Below are 11,471 nucleotides of genomic sequence, written 5' to 3' on the forward strand. Positions count from 1 at the left end.
AAAAAAAAAAAAAAAAAAAGAATTCAAATAATATACCTGGACCCACCTGCCCCTGGAAGCCCCAGAAGCTGTTGATGTTTCTTCCTGTACTACTTCTAGTTGTCTCAATCTCACCATAGAGTGAGAACCTGGCTTTGGTGGGGCTTCCATTGCTCCCAACACAGCAGAAGTGGTTCTGGTGCCCAGGTCCCACCTTACCAAACTCATGCCTCTTCCATCACTGTCAGGCTCAGATAAAGCATCAAGCTCCATACAACAGTGCTGGAGACTGGTTTGCCCACTGGCTACACAGAGAAAATGTGTAACTCAACCCGGAAGTGAGTAAAATTCCAGTGGAGTAAACTTCAACCAAGAACAGGGAGGAGAAAAGAGGATCCGGCAGATAAACTGTTTGCCCTTCTTCCTCTCTCTGATGGACTATTCAGAGGTGTGGTGCATACACAGAACATGTCGGAAAGATGTCCTAGGTGACCCGGGCTGGATTTCCTTGGGATGCTATGGCCAGCTTGGCAACATATCAACTGATACTTGTTTTCTTTTCTTCTACTCTCCATTTCCCTTCTCCTTAACTCTTGCTGCCTTGGGATTACTCCTCTCAATACTTCAGCAAGAGGTGGTGCCTTGGGTTCTATTTTTCAGAGAACCTGGGGTAAGATGGTTGTGTATACAGAAAAAAAGAAAACTAGGTCCCTACCCCCCACACCATACTGAAAACCATATCAAAGTGGAATAAAGACCTAAACATTAGAAATAAAGCTTAAAACATTTTGAAGAGAATGTTAGGAGAACCTTTTTCTCAGAATAAGCAAGTATTTCTTAAAACCTAAAAGCACAAACGATGACAGAAAAGATTGATAAATGTGATTACCTATAGTTTAGAAACATTTATTCAACAAAAGATGACATGAACAGGGGTGCCTGGCTGGCTCAGTTGGAGGACTGTGCGATTCTTGATCTCGGGGTCGTGAGTTCAAGCCCCATGTTGGGTGCAGAGATTTATTTAAAAATCTTTTAAAAAAAGAAAAGATGACATGAACAAAGATAAATTACAAGCTGCAATCTGAGAAAAATATTTGCAATTCATTTAATCGACTAGGCTAGGTATCCAGAATTTAACAAAAACTTCTACAAGTCAAGAATAAAAGATAACAGAGAAGTGAGCAAAGGACAGAAACAAGCAATTCCTAGAAGACTTCTGGATTGCCAATAAACATATGAAGAGATAAGGAACCTCATTATCAAACTAAAATCACTTGAGATACCATTCCACACCTATCTAACTGGGAAAAAACTTGAAAGAATGATAGGGTGAGTGTTGGGTATGGAGCAATGAACTCTCACACACTGCTAGAAAGAGCATCAACTGCTACAACCATGTTAGAAAATATTTGGATGATATACTTGTAAAGATATGCATGCCCTTTGACTCCCAAATTCAATTTTTATTTTCTTTTTTTTTTTTTTAAGATTTTATTTATTTGTCAGAGAGAGAGATAGGCAGAGGGAGAAGCAGGCTCCCCACTAAGCCTGATGTGGGACTTGGGATCCCAGGACCCTGGGATCATGACCTGAGCCAAAGGCAGACACTTAACCAAGTGAGCCTGTTTTGTTTTTAAGATTTTATTTATTTGTGAGAGAGAGAGAGTGCATGAGCAGGGGGGAGGGGCAGAGACAGAGGGTGAAGCAGATTCTCCATTGAGCAGGGAGCCTGACATGGGGTTCAATCCCAGGACCCTGGGATCATGACCTGAGCCAAAGGCAGACACTTAACCAAGTGAGCCCCCCAGGCGTCCCTATATTGTCTATACTACAGAAACTCCCACATGTATCTACAAGGAGATTTATGAAGGAATGATCGCTGCGGTGTTGTTTGTAATGGAAAAAAATGGAAATAAATGTTCAACAAGAGAAAAAAACAAGTTTTGAAATATTTACAAAATACTATGAATTGAATGCAAATGTATTCACTAGAGCTCTATATAACAACAAGGATTAATTGTAAACACAGAATGATGAGAGAAAAAAATCAAGTTGCAGAATCATGTGTGCATGGGACACCATTTACATATAGAGCCCAAATATGTCAAACACAGTCATATACGTATTGGCACACATATGTAATAAGTATAAAAACACATATGGGGTGTTGCCTGGGTGGTGCAGTCGGTTGAGTGTCCTGCTCTTGCTTTCAGCTCAGGTCCTGATCTCAGGGTCATCTCAGCCCTGCGTCTGGCTCCATGCTCTGCAGGGAGTCAGCTATGGATTCCCACTTTCTCTCTCCCTCTGCCCCTCCCCCCCTCAAATAAATGAACAAACAAACAAACGCATATGAGTAAGGTAAATGCTGAATTTGGGATAGTTGTCCTGGATGCGGAGGGTGGAATAGAAATGAAATCAGTGTGGAGTGCGTGCAGCAGGTTTCAACTCTATCTGTAATGTTTATTCCTTTTTGAAAACTCTGAAGCAACTTTAGCAAAATGTTAGCATTCATACAGCTCAATGTGGGTACAAGTGTTCCTTCTGTTTTTCTCCTTGTATGTTTGCAACATTTCATTAAGTTTTTTTTTTTTTCTAAACTGAGTGGAATGCTTTGAAAAGATCCAGTAAAAGCTGAGTCACAGAAAAACAGAAAAGCACAAAAATTACCATTGAAATAAGTGTGGGCAAAACAATTGTAAAAAGTTGGGTAAATAATTCTAAGCACAGTAATTTCAAGTCCTGACACAGATTTCCTTCTCAGGTGTGTTGAAGTTCTTGCTCCACTTTAAAGAAACCCAAAGTGGGGCGCCTGGCTGGCTTAGTTGGTGTAGCACGTGACTCTGGACCTCAGGGTCCTGAGTTCAAGCCCCATGTTGGGCGTGGAGCTACTTTAAAAAAAAAAAGAAAGAAAGAAACCCAAAATGGAAATCATCAAAATGCATATTGTGGTTGTAAGTTGCTCAAGAAAGATAATGCAGAGCTCCAGAGGACTCATTCTCAACCTTGCCTTACATCAAACATTGGTGTGTGAATGTATATAAATATGCTTGATGTTAAAATGAAATATTAAACGTAAGTATAGGTCCCATTCTGTGATTTCTTTCTTTAACAGAATTATTCAATTTCTGGTCCTGATCTGTTGGATAAGAAGACTTCTTCAGTAATCATTCCAAGGTCTATTAACACATATTAAAGGCCTCCGTGCTATGCATTGAACTAGGTACAGATGGCTCCCTGAAGGAGTGAGTGAACCAAGGAGGTGAGGGTGCAAGTATTCTGGGCAGAGGATAAAATGGGAGCAAATTCAGCAAAACATGGACAGGAAATAGAGCATGGATTTCTTCTCCTGCAATGTGTAGGAGCAGGAAAGAAGTTGAAATAAGGTTATGGTAAGACCGAAGAAAGAGGTACTTGACTTTTGTCTTAATCTCAATTAGTATACCGTAGTTTCCAAACTGAATGCATTTTACTCATCATGTTTTTTCTTTATTCATCATATTTTGAGTTGTCATGTCAGAGAGTGCTCATCCGCAGTTTCTAAAGCGCTTCGGAAAAAGCCTATGTTGGGACACGTGGGTGGCTCAGTTGGTTGAGTGTCTGCCTTTGGCTTGGGTCGTGATCCCAGGGTCCTGGGATGGAGTCCCGTGTCAGGCTCCTTGCTCAGTGGGGAGCCTGCTTCTCCCTCTCCTTCTGCCTGCCGCTTCCCCTGCTTGTGCTCACTCTCTCTTTCTGACAAATAAATAAATAAAATCTTTTGAAAAAAAAAAAAAAAGGAGGGGCGCCTGGGTGGCTCAGTTGGTTAAACGACTGCCTTTGGCTCAAGTCATGATCCTGGAGTCCCAGGATCAAGTCCCGCATCAGGACTGCTTCTCCCTCTGCTTCTCCCTCTCACCCTCCCCCCCTCATGTGCTCTCTCTCTCAAATAAATAAACAAAATCTTTAAAAAAAAAAAAAGTACTAAAAAAAAGGAAAAAGCCTATCCTGATGTCATTTCTAAGAATAACACAGTGGGATCAGGGTTATCTCTTTCACCTTCTATAAAAATTAGTAAATTGCCATATTTCTTTTTTAAGTAAATTTGATACAAAAAATTAATGCACCTTTACTTTTTTTTTTTTTTTTAATTAATGCACTCTTACAGGGCGCCTGGGTGGCTCAGTCGGTTAAGCGTCTGCCTTCGGCTCAGGTCATGATCCTGGGGTCCTGGATCAAGCTCGGTGTAGGGCTCCCTGCTCTCTCTCACTCGTTCTCTCTCGGTCAAATAAAAAAATAAATAAAATCTTAAAAAAAATTAATGCACCTTTAAACAAAATAAAGACATTACAAATTGGGCCGTGGCTCCTTTGACCACCATCCCAATGCTAGTTCCCTGTCCCCACATATATTTTTTAAATTTTTAAAGATTTATTTATTTATTTTAGAGAGCGGGGGGCAGAGGGAGAAGGAGAGAGAACCTCAGGCAGACTCCCCACTGAGCATGGAATGTGATGCAGGGCCCGATCTCACGACCCTGAGATCATGACCTAAGCTGAAATCAAGAGCCAGCTGCCTAACAGACTGAGCCGCCCACATTTAGCCAAAGTAATACAGGCGTCCCTCCCCTTCCCCACATATAACCCAAGTTAAGACTTACAGCTATGGAGCAAGATTCTCCAAGTTCAAATCTTTTGTTTGTTTGGTTGGTTGGTTTGGGTTTGGTTTTTGATTTTTTTTCTCTCAAAAAAAAAAAACAACCCACTTTATTGATGTATGATTAACATGTAAAAAGAGATATATATTTAATGCATACAATTCAATGAGTTTGAGATTAGGTATATGCCTGTGAAATCATTACCATTATCAAGCCCACAGATGTTTCCATCCTCCCCCAAAGTTTTCTTCCTTCTCTTTATTATTATTTTTGTTGTGTGGTAAGAACATTTAACATAACATCTACCCTCTTAGCAAAATTCAATTATAAAATAAAATCCTGTGGGGCACCTCGATGGCACAGTAGGTTGTGACCAATTCTTGGTTTGGCTCAGGTCATGATCTCAGGGTCCCCAGGATTGAGCCCCATGTAGGGCTCCATGCTTAGCCAGGAGTCTGCTTCTCTCCTTCTCCCTCTCCCTCTGCCCCTCTGCTCTCTAGCTCTCAAATAAATAAATAAGTAAATAAATCTTTAAAAAATAAAATAAAATATTGCTAGTTATAGGTGCTGTGCTGTAGAACAGATTTTCAGGACTTACTTATCTTGCATAACTGAAACTTTGTGCTCTGTGACCATCACCTCCCAGTTTCCCTCTCCCCCCAGCCCCTGTAACCACCGGACTACTCTCTTCTTCTATAAGTTCGACTATTTTAGATTCCACATATAAGAGAGATTATTTACAAATTCAAACCTTTTTTTTTTTAAGATTGTATTTATTTATTTGACAGAGAGAGACACAGCGAGAGAGGGAACACAAGCAGGGGGAGTGGGAGAGGGAGAAGCAGGCTCCCCGCCGAGCAGGGAGCCTGATGGGGGACTCGATCCCAGGACACTGCGATCATGACCTGAGCCGAAGGCGGATGGTTAACGACTGAGCCACCCAGGCGCCCTACAAATTCAAATCTTGATTCTGCAACTTACGCATGACTTGATCAAGTCATTTAACCTCTCTCAGCTTCAGTTCATCATCATGAAGATGGTAGTGGTACACATCTTATAGGGTCATTATAAGGATTAAATAAGGAAAATCTTTCAAAGGGCTCAGAGCAGTTTTTTTTTTTTTAATAGAAAACACTCAATAATATGCTATTATTGGCTGTTATTTTCAGGTTGATAGTATCTCAGCCTTTACTCTTATGTTTTAAATCTACACATACCTGCAGATAACATTGTTTTGTGTGAGGTTGATTTTACTAAATGGTATCATACCAAACATATTGGTCGACAAAACATTTGTTTTGTCACCAAGAATAAATCCTGGAGGTCATTCTCTGCACATAAAAATCAACCTTGTCTTTTAAACTGTGCATAGCCAGTCCACTCCCAATAAAACTTAGACCTTTAAATTTTCCCCCAGTTTGTCCTAGGATGAGCAAAGCTGCCATGCACATCTTTATACAAGCCCCTTGTGCACGTGTTTGTTTGTTTGTTTTAAGATTTTATTATTTATTTTTTTATTTGAGAGAGGGTGCACAAGCAGGAGGAGGAGCCAAGGGAGAGGGAGAAGCAGGCTTCCTGCTGAGCAGGGAAGCCTGACTTGGGGCTCGATCCCAGGACCCTGAGCCGAAGGCAGACACTCAACCCACTGAACCCCCCAGGCGCCTCTGTTTGTTTGTTTTGTTCTGTTTTGTTTTTTTTTAAGATTTTATTCATTTATTTGAGAGACAGAGAGAGTACGAAAGCAGGGAGGGGCAAGGAGAGGGGAGGAGGAGAGGGACAAGCAGACTCCCTGAAGATCTATAACTGGAGAGCCACACCTGGGGCTCCATCCCAGGACACTGAGATCATGACCTGAGCAGAAGTCAGATGCTTAACCAACTGAGCCACCCAGGCGCCCCCAGTTTGTGCACTTGTAAGTGCTTCACTATGGTAGATGCTGAGAGAGGGAGCTCCCAGGTCATAATATACACACATTTAAAATTTTAGTCAGTGCTACCATTTGCCCTCCCATGGCTGTGCCAATTTACATTCCTATCAGCAGTCTCTATGAGAACTAGGCATTTCAACTTTGTGAAAGCTTTTCGTATCCCTCCTAACACCTAATATTAACAATCTTTTAAATTCTAATCTAATGGGTGAATTTTTTTTAAAGATTTTATTTTTAAATAATCTCTACACCCAACACGGGGCTCAAATTCACAACCCTGAGATCAAGAGACACTTGTTCTTCCAACTGAGCCAGCTGGGTGCCCCTGAAATTTTTTATTTTAAATTACATTTCCTTGATTCCTGGGAGAATTGATCAAAAGTGTGTTTTAATATGTATATTAGCCATTTGTGTTTTCCCATTTGTAAATTGTTGGTATCCTATTTTCTTTTTTGTTTGTTTGTTTATTAACTATAGGAGTTCTTTTTTTTTTTTTTTTTTTTAAAGATTTTATTTATTTATTTGAGAGAGAGAGAGCACATGAGAGGGGGGAGGGTCAGAGGGAGAAGCAGGCTCCCTGCCGAGCAGGGAGCCCGATGCGGGACTCGATCCAGGGACTCCAGGATCATGACCTGAGCCGAAGGCAGTCGCTTAACCAACTGAGCCACCCAGGCGCCCCTATAGGAGTTCTTTATACGTAATGAGTCTTAATTCCTAATACATATACTACAAATATTTTTTCTCAGTCTGCTGCCTTTAGCTTACTTATGGTATCTATTGTTCTACAGAAGTTTTTAATAGTGACATAGTCAAATGTATCACTTCTCTTTTAAGGTTTTTTTCCTTTTATTTTTTTTTAAGGTTTTATTTATTTATTTGACAGAGAGAGACACAGTGAGAGAGGGAACACAAGCAGGGGGAGTGGGAGAGGGAGAAGCAGGCTTCCCGCAGAGCAGGGAGCCCGATGCGGGGCTCCATCCCAGGACCCTGGGATCATGACCCGAGCTGAAGGCAGATGCTTAACGACTGAGCCACCCAGGCGCCCTTAAGTTTTTTTTCTATTTGAATCTCCCTCAGCAAGATTTTCCTTACTCCTTAGGTCATAAACATTTTTCTATAGTTTTTTTTTCTAATAATTTCATAGCATTTTTTTATATTCAGGTTTTTAATTAATCAGAAATGTATATTTTTTGGATACCAGGCTGGCTCAATCCGTAGAGCATGCAACTTTTGATCCTGGGATAGTGAATTCAAGCCCCATGTTGGTCATAGAGTTTACTTAAAAAAAAATGTACAGGGGCGTCTGGGTGGCTCAGTTGGTTAAGCATCTGCCTTTGGCTCAGTTCATTATCCCCAGGACCCGGGATTGAGCCCTACATGGGCTCCCTGCTCAGTGGGGAGTTTGCTTCTCCCTCTCCCTCTGCCTCTCCCCTCTGGTTTGTGTGCTCTCTCTCTCACTCACTCACTCACTCTCTCTCAAATAAATAAATAAAATCTTTTTAAAAATGCATATTTTTAATGGTATTGGTAAGAATCCAATTTGACTCTTTTCCCCAAAAGGATTTCCAATTGTCTCCAATTCCATTTTTTGGACATCAGCTTTATTGAGAGATAATTCTCATGCCGTACAACCCACCCATTTAAAATGTATGAGTCAATGAGGGCACCTGGCTGGCTCAATCAGTAGAGCATGCAACTCTTGATTTCAGGGCTGTGAGTTCAAGCCCCATGTTGGGTGTAGAGATTACTTAAAAATAAAATCTTAAAAAAAATAAAAATAAATTAAAATGTACAAGTCGGGCGCCTGGATGGCTCAGTCGTTAAGTGTCTGCCTTCGGCTCAGGTCATGATCCCAGGGTCCTGGGATCGAGTCCCACATCGGGCTTCCCGCTTTGCGGGAAGCCTGCTTCTCCCTCTCCCACTCCCCCTGCTTGTGTTCCTGCTCTCACTATGTCTCTCTCTGTTAAATAAATAAAATCTTTAAAAAAATAAAAAAATTAAAAAAAATAAAATGTACAAGTCCATGGTTTTTAGTATATTCACAGAGTGGTACAATCATCTCCACGACAAATTTTGGAATATTTTCATCATCCCCAGAAGAACCTCATCCCCTTTTCACTCCAACCCTTCTCCCAGTCCTAGACAACCATTTGTCTACCTTCTGTCTCTATAAATTTGCCTATTCTGGACAGTTCATATAAAAATGGGATCATACAACATGTATGGGTCCTTTGTGTCCAACTGCTTTCACTTAGCATAATATTTCAAGGGCCATTCAAATTGTAGAATGTATCAGTACTTCATTCCTTTTATTACCAAAATATACCACATTTTATTTATCTGTGCATCAGTTAATGGACATTTGGGTTGTTTCCATATTTTTGTTATTATGAATAATGCTGCAATGAGCATCATGGCCCCAGGCAATCACTAATCTGGTACCTGTCACTATAGGTTAATATTCCCTTTTCTAGAATTTCATATAAATAAAATCATATAGGGGCGCCTGGGTGGCTCAGTTGGTTAAGCGACTGCCTTCGGCTCAGGTCATGATCCTGGAGTCCCGGGATCGAGTCCCGCATCGGGCTCCCTGCTCAGCGGGGAGTCTGCTTCTCCCTCTGACCCTCCTCCCTCTCATGCTCTCTGTCTCTCATTCTCTCTCTCACAAATTAAAAAAAAAAAAAAATCATATAGTATGTATTCTCTGGCTTTTCTTACCAAGCATAATGTTTGTAAGATTCATCCATGTTATTGTAGAGATCACTAGTGCACACCTTTTTATGGCTGATTAGCATTCCATTGTGTGGATACATCTCCAAATTTTTAAATTTTGATGGGACCCAATTTACCAATTTTTAAAAATTCCATGCTTTTTGGATCTCATTCACAATGTGCCTTTAAAATTTATTCATTGGGGAAGCTTTCCCCTCTGGTCCTGATGAATCTCAGGCATTCACATGACTCTTAAATAATAAAAAGATCCCATGGTCACAATAAATGACAGTTTTAGTTCAGGCATTGGAATGCCCAATTCTATGTGATAATCAAAATTCCAAACTTTATTAAAGTGAAAACTCCTCTCCTCTAACTTGGACCTTCTTCATGAACACTTAACAACAGGAATGGAGGGAGGTAGGGCCATGGTTATGCTCTCTTTCCCTGTCTAGGTTATCACCTTCTCTTCCAGGTGGCTCTCTCAGGTTTGGGAGAGTCAAGTAAGAACTTTCTCTCAGGTTTGGGAAAGAAACACTTTCATTAAATAGTTTCAAGTTCTTTGGGATTGGTAAATACTCAAACTGACTGTTTCCTTCTTGGCTATGTTTATGGGTTCTGCAGAGGCCCCCAGTAGATACATTCTGTTGTACCTGCCACAGTGCTGGTGATACCATTTTCTTCCATTGGCTCCTCCCATCTCAGCTCTTGTGTTTTGGTGGCCCACTCTATCGTGGCTCTTTCTGTTGGAGTCCCATGACTCTTCCAAGCCATTCTCTTGGGCAAGAGTTAATAGGGTTTAAGCCAGCTCCCCTTCCAAAGAAATCTTCCACCCTGGCTAACTCTTGGAGTGCAGGCCTCTTGACATAATCAATGCCCCTCCTCCCCTGTGGTTTGAACAGCTAGCTAGCCCATCTCGGCTCTTCCCATGTTCCAGGCATGAGGCAGACACTGACCTACTACCTGGAGGAATTACAGATCAAAGTCTCCAGGTGGTCCCATTGAAATGGTTCCCTCTTGACTTGAGAAGGGGAAAGTATCCCCTACCCCTGCTCCCTGAGAGAGGGGAGGAGAGATACAGCCTAGTTCTTTTCAGAAAAGTCCTCTTCACAAAGTTTACAGCAACCTTTATACCCCTGACGGTGAGGGGGTTGAGATGTGCAACTCGTTTTTGACCATTTACTCTGAAACTCCTACAAGATGGCCTGCTGACAACTTCATTATCTAATATCTACTGTCTTAGGGTTTCTGGCTGAAACTTCCAATTTAAAATCCTATTACACTTGCATTTGTGAGCTAAATGCTACTTGGATGTGATGTATTATTCTTTTTACTGTCCTAATGGATTAAATTTGTCAATGTTTTATTTAAGATTATGGAATCTCTGTTCATAAATGAAATTGACTATATGTGTGCTTTTTTTGTACCAACTTTGTAAGTATCATGCAGCAGGATAGAAATTTGCATACTATGACTCAGATGTGCAAAAGAATATAATGTTCATTATTTTCTACAACTAAATCTATCTTAGACTCAAGCTCTACTTCTGCTAATAGCATGGAAAAAAAAAAACCTTTTAATTATGTTTATGTCTCTATGAGTTCAAATTGAATTTAGTCAATTCAGAATTATACTTCCTGCTGGCTGTTTTTCCCTCCTCATGACACACTATCCTGTGGCCTTCCCTGATCCCACTGTTCAAGCCCGCTGAGGAAAAGCTGGTCCTACCTTATATTTTGCAGTATTGTTCTGCTGTCTACTACTGAGATCCAGCATCTCTGCATTCTGCACTTCTCTGTGCCAACCTCAGGCAGGGAAATAATCCAAATTAAGAAGGGAAAAATGCATCCGGAGGTATTTTCTAAACATTTTAACTAGCATTTAAATCTAAGACATTTATGGTTCTTATGCTTTTGTTGCTAAATCAAGAATCCAATCACACAGAATAGTTCCCAGTCATACTGGTGGGGAAGCAAGTTGCCGATTTCCTCCCAGCGCTTTACTCAGCTCCTCGGCTCCTCAGAATCCTCTCATGAAACCCATGCTAGTAACTATTACTTCTAATAGCCCTGCCAGGCGCCTTCCTTATATTATTTTTAATTCTGGCTATAACCCAGTGGAGTACATAATGCCATTGCAATTTTACAGGAAAATAAATTGAGGCCTAGAAAGGTGGCCTGTATTTCTTAGGATATAGGCTAACTTGCTGTAACAAAGAGATAA

The 11,471-nt window shown here is 40.8% G+C and overlaps 1 long non-coding RNA gene across 1 annotated transcript in view; it reads left to right on the forward strand.

The window, feature by feature from the left end:
• LOC145721250 (uncharacterized) overlaps window positions 1–11,471 on the forward strand; it is a 50,462-nt gene that overhangs the window by 24,808 nt on the left and 14,183 nt on the right. The window lies entirely within an intron of this gene.

Source organism: Leptonychotes weddellii, chromosome 4 (genome assembly GCF_054177405.1).
Source record: "Leptonychotes weddellii isolate Sample4059 chromosome 4, ASM5417740v2, whole genome shotgun sequence".
In the NCBI taxonomy this organism is placed as follows: Eukaryota; Metazoa; Chordata; class Mammalia; order Carnivora; family Phocidae; genus Leptonychotes; species Leptonychotes weddellii.